The sequence below is a fragment of the Lagenorhynchus albirostris genome, chromosome 2 (assembly GCF_949774975.1).
Source record: "Lagenorhynchus albirostris chromosome 2, mLagAlb1.1, whole genome shotgun sequence".
Lineage (NCBI taxonomy): Eukaryota > Metazoa > Chordata > Mammalia > Artiodactyla > Delphinidae > Lagenorhynchus > Lagenorhynchus albirostris.
The window spans coordinates 127,521,450-127,531,912 of NC_083096.1; the positions used below are offsets into that span (position 1 = coordinate 127,521,450).

Below are 10,463 nucleotides of genomic sequence, written 5' to 3' on the forward strand. Positions count from 1 at the left end.
TGCTACATGAAAGCTTCCCTGTCAGTAGCAATCATCATTGCCCCGGCTGCTACATTCCAGAGAATGAATTGGCCTCATTTGGTAACTCAACTGGAGAGGGGGCTGGGGAGGGGGTCATTCCTCAGGGGTCCCCATTTGTGGTCCCCACTTCTCGCTCCATAAGTGGTTTGCAAAGCCAAACAGAAACCCCCAGGGCCCAGCTTTCTTTTCCTGTTTCCTTACTTTAGTGATGCTTGGTACGGAGTGAAGCCAGGAAGGGTGGGAAAGGGCGGGACCTGGGTTAGGGCCCGGGCAGGAAATTAGTTGGGGCAAAGCCGCTGCGGAGGAGAGAAGCAGGCCAATAGACCCCCAGGGTTTCTCTGATTGCTTTGATGCGAGGCCGACTTCCCCCTCCCATCCCCCCGGGCTTCTCGGCAGGAGGCCTGCGGGCTCTCCCCCAACCTCGCGCCGAATGGCGCCCGGGCCTGGAAGCCAAAGGAGCCCAAACCCCGCCGCGCCCAGAGGCAGGGCTGCTCCAGCAAGGCAGGTAACATGAAATGTAAGCCTCAGACGTTTTCTTCGAGGAAGCAGTCTCTGGGAGCCCCGAGAAAGGAGAAGGATTTCATCTCTGAGGTCGGCCGACTGAAACCTTTCGCTAATTCTTTACCTTTTAAAATGCAAGATTGCCCGACTGCCTTCCCCTCCCCCGCACCTTCTGAGCATTTCTCTCCGATCCTCCTAAACCCTCCCGCTGCCTTTTTGCAGAATTCCCTGAAACTCCCACCAAGTCGACAGTTCAGAGAATGTACCCTGGGGAATCCACGAGTCTGGGCCTCTGCATGCCGCCGTAAGAGGTGCCTGAACTGAGGGTCCTCAGGGGCTGAATCCCCCGCCGGGCTCTGCTCAGCCACTCGGGGGCTGTGTGGTGTGGGGCAACTCGCTGGGCTCCCTCTGTCTCGCTTAGTGCATCCATAAGACATATGATAATAACTGCTCTGCCTCCCTAATGACTGTGTAGGGATTAACGGAAGAAGAGATTAAAACGCGTTTTGTGATTTGCAAAGCGCTCAGCATAAGGTATGATTATTATTCAGTTCTCTCATTGGGCTCAGTATTGGGTGTACTCGTGATCTTTATAAAAACCTCATTCTGCATTTATCTACCTCTGTCAGGAGAGTCCTGGTGACGTATGCCCAGGGAGGGACAGAGATAAAAAGATAGGCCAATATACACAAAGGAAAACAAAACAAAAAGCAGGAGTGTTAGTATAATTTTGAAAAATAAAAACAGAGTGATATCCCTGCAGCATTTCAAAGTACGGACGCCCCCGAAGGTGACTCTCGCCCTGTGGGCATTATTCTAGGCCAATAGTCTATCTGCTGGGGATTCTTTGGCGTGGCAGCAGGCAAGCATTGGCCTGCAAAGCAGAAGACTGTGTAGTATTGAGCAAGTCATTTCCTCTCTCCAGGCCTCAGTTTCCCCTTCTCTAAAATATGTGAATAGGACTGGATTTCCTTAAAATCTTTTCCAATCTGTCTGTTTTATGATTCTTTGTATGCCTTGATAAGGATTTAGCAACAGTTGGGGCCCCAGTGTCATTTCATACTTGCTAGAACATCACAGAGTTTTACTAATCTTCATCCTGGGATGAAGGACTAAGTGAGCAAACAATCCAAAATCATGCCAGCCACTTAGGGACCCTTAAGTCTACTTAATCATAATGAGAATTTTTCAACATTTGGAAATTAATATGGGAAGAAGCATGACATCATGCCTTAGAACATTCCAGTGCAACTGGCACAGGATCTTATTGCAATTGGCACAGTTTCCGCACCCCAAATGCTTTACTACTAAAAGTGCCTGCTTCACTTAGTAACTCCACTCTAAAAACTGACACCTGAGAACCACAACGTTGGTGTTGCAAGAATCCTAAAGACCACAAGTTCAGCATTCCATTTCACCTTTCTGTCTGCTAAATCTGAACTCTCATCTTGAGTTCCCCAACCAGGGTCTTTATCTCCCAGCTGCACTCATCTGCCTTAGAGAGATGCATTTCTTTTCTTCCCAGCTTCTGTCAGCTGGCTTGTCTGTCCTCAGTGGGAGATTTCAGGTTCAACGCTCTGTCTGGGGAGTTCATATACAGCCTTGACTATTATTCTGATAGATCGTTTTAATTCTCCCCACTTTGATCATGTCAGTTTCCACAACAAACAAGCCTCACCAGAAGCATTCCTGGGCTCACAAAGGCAAACATGCTTGGCTTTGCCTCACACACCAGAGGCCAGAATTCTTTGGTTTTGGCTTCAAGGCTATTTTAACCCTTGGTTACATAAGTTTCCCAGTTAACGCGTTTAACCTTCACTTCCTGCAACCAAAGGCGTGTTAGCCTCCTTCAGAGAAATGCAATGATTTCCAGCCTTTAATTAAGTAAGGATCCAAGTGGCAGATGCAGTTCACACACACTGGAGCCAAGCCCTGGCTACGAAGATTCTTTTGCTCCAAATGCTCTGCAGTTCACTAAGAGTAACTTCAGCTAATAAAAATAACTCTGTCTATTGAGTGCCAGGAGCCATTTCAAACCACTTAAAATATTATCTCATTTAAGATAGGCAAAATGTTAATGTGAAATGGGGATTATGTTGACTTCATAAGTGAAGAAACCGAGGAGATAGAAGCTAAGAGGTCTGTCTAAGATTATACAGCTAGCCCAGGATGGCGCAGGGGTTTTAACCTAGATTTGTCTGACTTCAGGGGAGGCTCTAACACTGAAATGTTAAATGCTAGACATCAGCACTCATTCATGCTGTAGCAGAAAGAGCTCTTGATTGAGAGTTAGGAGGCCAGAGTTAAAGTCTCTGACTGTGGCCATCTCAAGCAAGTCAATTTTCTCCGTGCTTTGATTTCCCTAACTGTAAATTGAGGACAGAATTAAATCAGTTTTTTCCCAAACCTCCATCATGCACTTTATTACTTATACCATTCATACTATTATTTAATAACTTTTTTCTTTAAATCCAAATGTTTTAAAATTAAATGTTATTAAATTAAAAACCGAAATGTCGTGCTCTAAGTAGATGGTAGTAATAAAAATAAGATGATAAAAAATATACCGTTAAATTCTAGCTGGATACTGTTGCTGGCCTAAGGCTCTAAGACTCCTTAGGCTAACCTTATGTTAAATTGGAAAATATGCAAGCTGGTTAAAGACACTGCAAGTTAGTTAAGTTATATGGAGGACATACTAACAGTCAAGCTAAGACTTGGCCTCAATGTAACCACGTGGAAAGAGAAACCAACAAGAGACAACTTTCTCACTCCCTTTACTCAATGTTACTTAATGTTTGGCTGTGTATTACCTAAAATATTTTTTGCGTACAACCAGTGGTCCCCATCTCATATTTGACCAGATGATGTTGTGGGTTTCTCTTTTAGCATTTCTAGCTCTAAAATACTTCGATGCTAATGAGGAAAGTTATATTAATTACTGGTAAATTTGAAACTTAGTTCATTAGCACCTAGTGAGTATTTCTTGATAGGGAGGGAATTTGACAGTAAAAAAATCACTGTTATCAATTTCTTTGAACAGCAAAATACAATAAAGAAAGACTCTTCTCTGGGAAGTCTGGGAAGGACTTCCAACCCTTTAGCCAGGTAATAATTTTTCATATTTACCATGGTGTGTACAGTAGGTTTTCAAAGTGTGGTTGAAGGCCCTGGGGATAACCAATACCCATTCGGGTCAAAACTATTTTCATAATAATACTAAGATGTTCATGCTTTTTTTACTCAGTTTTCCAGAGGCTACATGAAGTGAGATACTGCAACAGATGGAAAGCAGAAGTAGATATGAGAATCCAGCTGTCTTCCATTGACACAGACATTAAGGAGATTTGCAAAATGTTAAACAATGTCACTCTTCTCACTAATTTTTTTTTAACATGGGTAAATCTATTTTTCCATAAAAATTAAGTTATTTATGTTAACATACAATGAATTCGTTATTTTAAAATAAATATTTTTAAAATATCTCGATTTACCTTCTTATATGGTAAATATGGTTGATATAATCCACATTAAAAAATCTTGATCCACCAGAGGGCAGACAGCAGAAGCAAGAAGAACTACAATCCTGCAGCCTGTAGAACAAAAACCACATTCACAGAAAGATAGACAAAATGAAAAAGCAGAGGACTATGTACCAGATGAAGGAACAAGATAAAACCCCAGAAAAACAACTTAATGAAGTGGAGATAGGCAACCTTTCAGAAAAAGAATTCAGAATAATGATAGTGAGGATGATCCAGGACCTCAGAAAAAGAATGGAGGCAACGATCGAGAAGATGCAAGAAATGTTTAACAAAGACCCAGAAGAATTAAAGAACAAACAACAAGAAGAATTAAAGAACAAGCAAACAGAGATGAACAATATAATAACTGAAATAAAAAAATACACTAGAAGGAACCAGTAATCAGAGAAGATAAAGAAATAAAAGGAATACAAATTGGAAAAGAAGAAGTAAAACTGTCACTGTTTGCAGATGACATGATACTATACATAGAGAATCCTAAAGATGCCACCAGAAAACTATTAGAGCTAATCAATGAATTAGGTAAAGTTGCAGGATACAAAATTAATGCACAGAAATCTCTTGCATTCCAATACACTAATGATGAAAAATCTGAAAGAGAGATTAGGGAAACACTCTCATTTGCCATTGCAACAAAAAGAATAAAATACCTAGGAATAAACCTACCTAGGGAGACAATAGACCTGTATGCAGAAAACTATAAGACACTGATGAAAGAAATTAAAGATGATACCAACAGATGGTTGAGATATACCATGTTCTTGGATTGGAAGAATCAATATTGTGAAAATGACTATACTACCCAAAGCAATCTGCACATTCAATGCAATCCCTATCAAATTACCAATGGTGTTTTTTACAGAGCTAGAGCAAAAAATCTTAAAATTTGTATGGAGACACAAAAGATCCTGAATAGCCAAAGCCGTCTTGAGGGAAAAAAATGGAGCTGGAGAAATCAAACTCCCTGACTTCAGAGGATAGTACAAAGCTACAGTCATCAAGACGGTATGGTACTGGCACAAAAACAGAAATATAGGTCAATGGAACAGGGTAGAAAGCCCAGAGATAAACCCACGCACCTATGGTCAACTAATCTATGACAAAGGAGGCAAGGATATACAGTGGAGAAAAGACAGTCTCTTCAATAAGTGGTGCTGGGAAAACTGGAAAGCTACATGTAAAAGAATGAGATGAGAACACTCCCTAACACCATACATAAGAATAAACTCAAAATGGATTAGAGACCTAAATGTAAAACCGGGCACTATAAAACTCTTAGAGGAAAACATAGGAAGAACACTCTTTGACATAAATCACAGCAAGATCTTTTTTGGTCCACCTCCTAGAGTAATGGAAATAAAAACAAAAATAGGGCTTCCCTTGTGGCGCAGTGGTTGAGGGTCCGCCTGCCGACGCAGGGGACACAGGTTCGTGCCCCAGTCAGGGAAGATCCCACATGCCACAGAGCGGCTAGGCCCGTGAGCCATGGCTGCTGAGCCTGCGCGTCCGGAGCCTGTGTTCTACAATGGGAGAGGCCACAACAGTGAGAGGCCCGTGTACCACAAAAAAAAAAAAAAAAAAAAGAAACAAAAAACACAAATGGGACCTAATGAAACTTAAAAGCTTTTGCACAGCAAAGGAAACTATAAACAAGACGAAAAGGCAACCCTCAGAATGGGAGAAAATATTTGCAAATGAATCATCAGACAAAGGATTAATCTCCAAAATATATAAACAGCTCATACCACTCCGTATTAAGAAAACAAACAACCCAATCAAAAAATGGGCAGAAGACCTAAATAGACATTTCTCCAAAGAAGACATACAGATGGCCAAGAAGCACATGAAAAGCTGCTCAACATCACTAATTATTAGAGAAATGCAAATCAAAACTACAGTGAGGTATCACCTCACACCAGTTAGAATGGGCATCATCAGAAAATCGACACACAACAAATGCTGGAGAGGGTGTGGAGAAAAGGAACCCTCTTGCACTGTTGGTGGTAATGTAAATTGATACAGCCACTATGGAAAACAGTATGGAGGTTCCTTAAAGAACTAAAACTAGAATTACCATGTGACCCAGCAATTCCTCTACTGGGCATATACCCAGAGAAAACCATAATTCAGAAAGACACATGCACCCCCGTGTTCATTGCAGCACTATTTACAATAGCCAGGTCATGGAAGCAACCTAAATTCCCATCGACAGACAAATGGATAAAGAAGATGTGGTACATATGTACAATGGAATATTACTCTGCCATAAATAGGAACGAAATTGGTTCATTTGTAGAGACGTGGATGCATCTAGAGACTATCATACAGAGTGAAGTTAGTCAGAAAGAGAAAAACAAATATCGTATATTAACGCATATATGTGGAACCTAGAAAATGGTACAGATGAACCGGTTTGCAGAGCAGAAATTGAGACACAGAAGTAGAGAAAAAACGTATGGACACCAAGGGGCAGAAGCCATGGGGGTGGTGGTGGTGGTGTGATGAATTGGGAGGTTGGAATTGACATGTATACACTGATGTGTATGAATTGGATGACTAATAAGAAAAATAAATAAATAAAAAATAAACATTAAAAAAATCTCTTTTGCTCCTCAATAATTCTTAAGAGTATAAAGATGTTCTTCAGCCTAAATGTTTGAGAATGTCTAAGGCCATTACAAACAGCAGGTCTAGAGTACATCAGCTGGATTATGAAGTGAGTGAAGTCAACAGTAGTTCATCACAGAACTACCTATAAGGGGGAGGAGTAGGAGAAAAGTACAGTGAGCAATAATGAATTATTATGGTTAGTAATAATGAAGTTAGATTTTCTGAAGTGATCATCAACTCAGTGACATCATTTGTGATTGTGACAAAGGAAAATTAAGAAGAAATGGAACAAGAAAATGTTTACATTTTATATATTAAAAAACAGAAGCAGAACTTTGAGTTACAAATTTTGTGACTGCAACAACATAAAACATGTCTGCTCTCGTGCAGGCCTAGAATCGAATGTGGAAAATGAAGACTTTTCTGGGAAGTTGGCATAGGAAAATTTATTCTTTCACAAATTATTTTTAATGGTGTCCCCAGTTGGCATATATAATCACTGTACAGTGGTAGTTAGTTTAATGTCTTGTGTAGTCAAGAGACTGCTGAAAGGTTGGGATACCACAGAGATGGTTCTCTGGTCACACACTTGATTAAATCAACAAGTTGGGCCAATGTAGCTTAGCTACTTTACTAACTGAATCCCATGAACTATATGGCCATATATATATATATATATTTTAAAGGGCTGGAGAGCACCCGCGGGTCTCGAACCACTCTCGGAAGTGTGGTTGAACCATGATGAAATATGGCCATAAATTGATTGTGATTATCAGCCGAGACCATGGCCAAAAAAATATTATTGTCGGGCTTCCCTGGTGGCGCAGTGGTTGAGAGTCCGCCTGCCGATGCAGGGGACATGGGTTCCATGTGCCGCGGAGTGGCTGGGCCCGTGAGCCATGGCCACTGAGCCTGCGCGTCCAGAGCCTGTACTCCGCAACGGGAGAGGCCACAGCAGTGAGAGGCCCGCATACCGCGAACAAAACAAAACTAAACAACAACAACAAATATATATATATATATATATATAATTGTCAATTTGTGTGTTTCACGTAGATAAGGCCAAAGTGTATTTGCACCTACACTAAATGCCTCACTCTCATTTTGATTCTGGGAGCTCAATTTACAAAGAGAATTAACATTTCTCTTTATTTTAAGTGGTTTCTATGGATACCTTCTATGAAGCATTTCATTCACATCTATCCAATTTAAGCTTCTCATTTTAATTTAAATACATTTTCCATTCCTTCAGAATCTGTATATGATATCCACAGTTCATTTTCTGAAAATAACCTATGCAAAGCATTTATGCACATAAAATTTTAAATTAATATGTTTAAGAGTTAAAAACGAGAAACTCCTATAATACAGAAATGCATAATCTCAGAGTTAGAAGTCTATTTTCATCTGCCTCATACTCACTGAAAATCTGAACTGATTTTCTGATTTCAATTTTTTGGTCATTATTCAGTGCTTTTTGGTCCCTTTCGTAATCTTTTTTATTGTTGTTGCAGTTTTCTTACTTAGCAGAGTTGGGATTAAAACTTTTTAGGTTCTAGTGCCATTAAAGTTCAATAAGGTTTCTACTTAGTGTAGAAAAATGGGGAAAAAAAGGTTTTAAATGACTACAACCTCAGATATATAATATTGCCAGTATTCCCTAATCTAATAAGCACTTATATTGTTAATTTCCTTTTTTCCAAGAAAAACTATTATATATAAACTCTTGTTAGAGGAGAAGTCTGATGTCATCTCCAGCTACAAATCTTTCTTTTTTTTTAATCTATTATGCAGACTTTATATACCCCAGCCTAGAAACTAAGACCTTCCACATTTTGATTCCAGACTTCTGCCACCTCTATCCACCACCTCTCCCTGCACAGACCTACTATGCCACAAATAGGCCTACTGAGTTCTCCAGGGGGTTGGTCCCCTTGCCAACCTCTGGCCTTTGTTCTCACCATTCTCCTTCCTGTGAAATGCCTCCTTCAGGACCCTCACTCTCTGTTAACTGAAATTTTATCCAGGCCGCCGAGGCATATGACCAACAACACTTCCCTTAGAAAGACTTTCCTGATCCTCCCAAACAGAGGTGACCACTTTGCTCTTAATGCCAAAGGACTCTCATTACTCAACAGGATACCTGTGTTTTTTGACTCATTTGTGCATTTGCTTTATCCTCTACTTCAAAATAAAAGCTCCTTTAATTTTTTTTTATTTTTAATAAGTAATGCATGCATACAATAATATACTAGTCAGAGAGCACCAACGGATATTCAAGGAAACATGCCTGCTTCTTACCCTCACCCAGTTCTCCCCACAGGCACCCAATGTTACCAATTCCTTGTATCAATATATCTTCTCAGAGACAGTCTATGCGTGTGCGTGTGTGTGTGTGTGTGTGTGTGTGTGTGTGTGTGTGTGTGTGTGTGTACACAAATGGCAGCGTATTTTCATGTTATTCTGCAGGGTGGACACATGATGTTGGGCAGTTTGTGCCTTATACAAGGGCACCCAGTGGAAAGGGCATGGACCGTGAAATTCAGCCCAGGCTTCTCCTGCAAGCTGTCTGCTCTGTGGCTTTCCTAAGTACATTCTAATGAAAGAAGGCTGTCCTCAAATTTCCGCCAATGCTGCTTGGAGGCTATCAGTCATCCTACTGTGTATTTTTATTTCATTTTTAATTTTCACTTTATTGTGAAATATCTTTGTTGTTTCCTTCACTTTACACTTTACAAGAAAGGACTTGCATTAAAAATTCATATTTAAACACTGTCATCAGGAAAAAATTAACTTGCAAAACCTGTTTTCAACCACTGGCCTATTTCTTTCAAGACTTGCCAATTTACAAATCATCAGTGAAAATACTAAGTTGATATTATTGTTTTTAAATGAAATATCCATGAAAAGCTTTCAGAAATCATGAAAATATCAATTGTCATACTTATAATGATTATTATTCTTTTTAGAAGCAAGAATTTTAAGAATGTTTACTAGATTAGGTTATTTGGAGTTTATTAAATCTAAAAAATTTTTAATCTAATAATTATACCTTTTTTCTTTTCTCCAAATTAGTCTAAGATATATTTTTTTAAAAGGTACTGTTTTCATACCCTGAGGGCTCATTGGGTGTCAGTTGCAAATCATGTCAAAATCCAAGGCTCTTATAGTTCCAGAAAAAAAATTATCTTTAATGCTTCTCACTTCAGGGGTCCCCTTTTGATGTGTTGCTGCCCTCATTTTCCAATAGTTAAATCTAAACCCGTGTTTTTTCTTAGAAAATTCATCGTTCTACTTCGGAGCCTGAGATTTGCAAGCCAAGACCATGGCTCCTTCCTGGATGTGAGAACCCAGGAATTCATTCTTCCATCCAATCACCTATTTGTATTTTATAAACCTATCTAGATTATACGCCTTAGATGCATCCCTTTCAGAATTGTGTTTTAAATGGCTCTATCACTCTGCTTGGACATGTTACCTTTAGGTCAGAATCTCTGGAAGACAAAAAAGACATTTCCCCATGGCTTAAAAGATGAGAACATAAATATTTGTAATGCCATAGACATTTAGTACTTACCCCTGTTTTATGACCTTACAAAAAACACTAAGCTTTTAGATTTTTAACATAAAAATCAAATAATATGCCATCATTTGCAAACTGAAGGACCTTTATGTCTATTCCTCACACTCTGTTCACCTCTGACCTCAGGCTCAGGGAAGAGTGAGCAAGATGATGATGATAAAGTGATGAACAGAAGAAGGAGAAGAAAAAACTATGAAATTAAT

At 39.6% G+C, this 10,463-nt stretch overlaps 1 long non-coding RNA gene across 2 annotated transcripts; it reads left to right on the top strand.

Moving 5' to 3' along the window:
- Window positions 1-317: 317 nt before the first annotated feature.
- Window positions 318-6,516, top strand: LOC132514699 (uncharacterized). Of its 2 annotated transcripts, none has more exons than XR_009538902.1 (3): window positions 318-526; window positions 3,566-3,630; window positions 3,770-6,516. It is a non-coding gene; the product is annotated as an uncharacterized LOC132514699 (long non-coding RNA). The 2 variants fall into 2 exon arrangements; XR_009538901.1 differs by lacking the exon at window positions 318-526 and adding an exon at window positions 996-1,056.
- The last annotated feature ends 3,947 nt before the right edge of the window (window positions 6,517-10,463 follow it).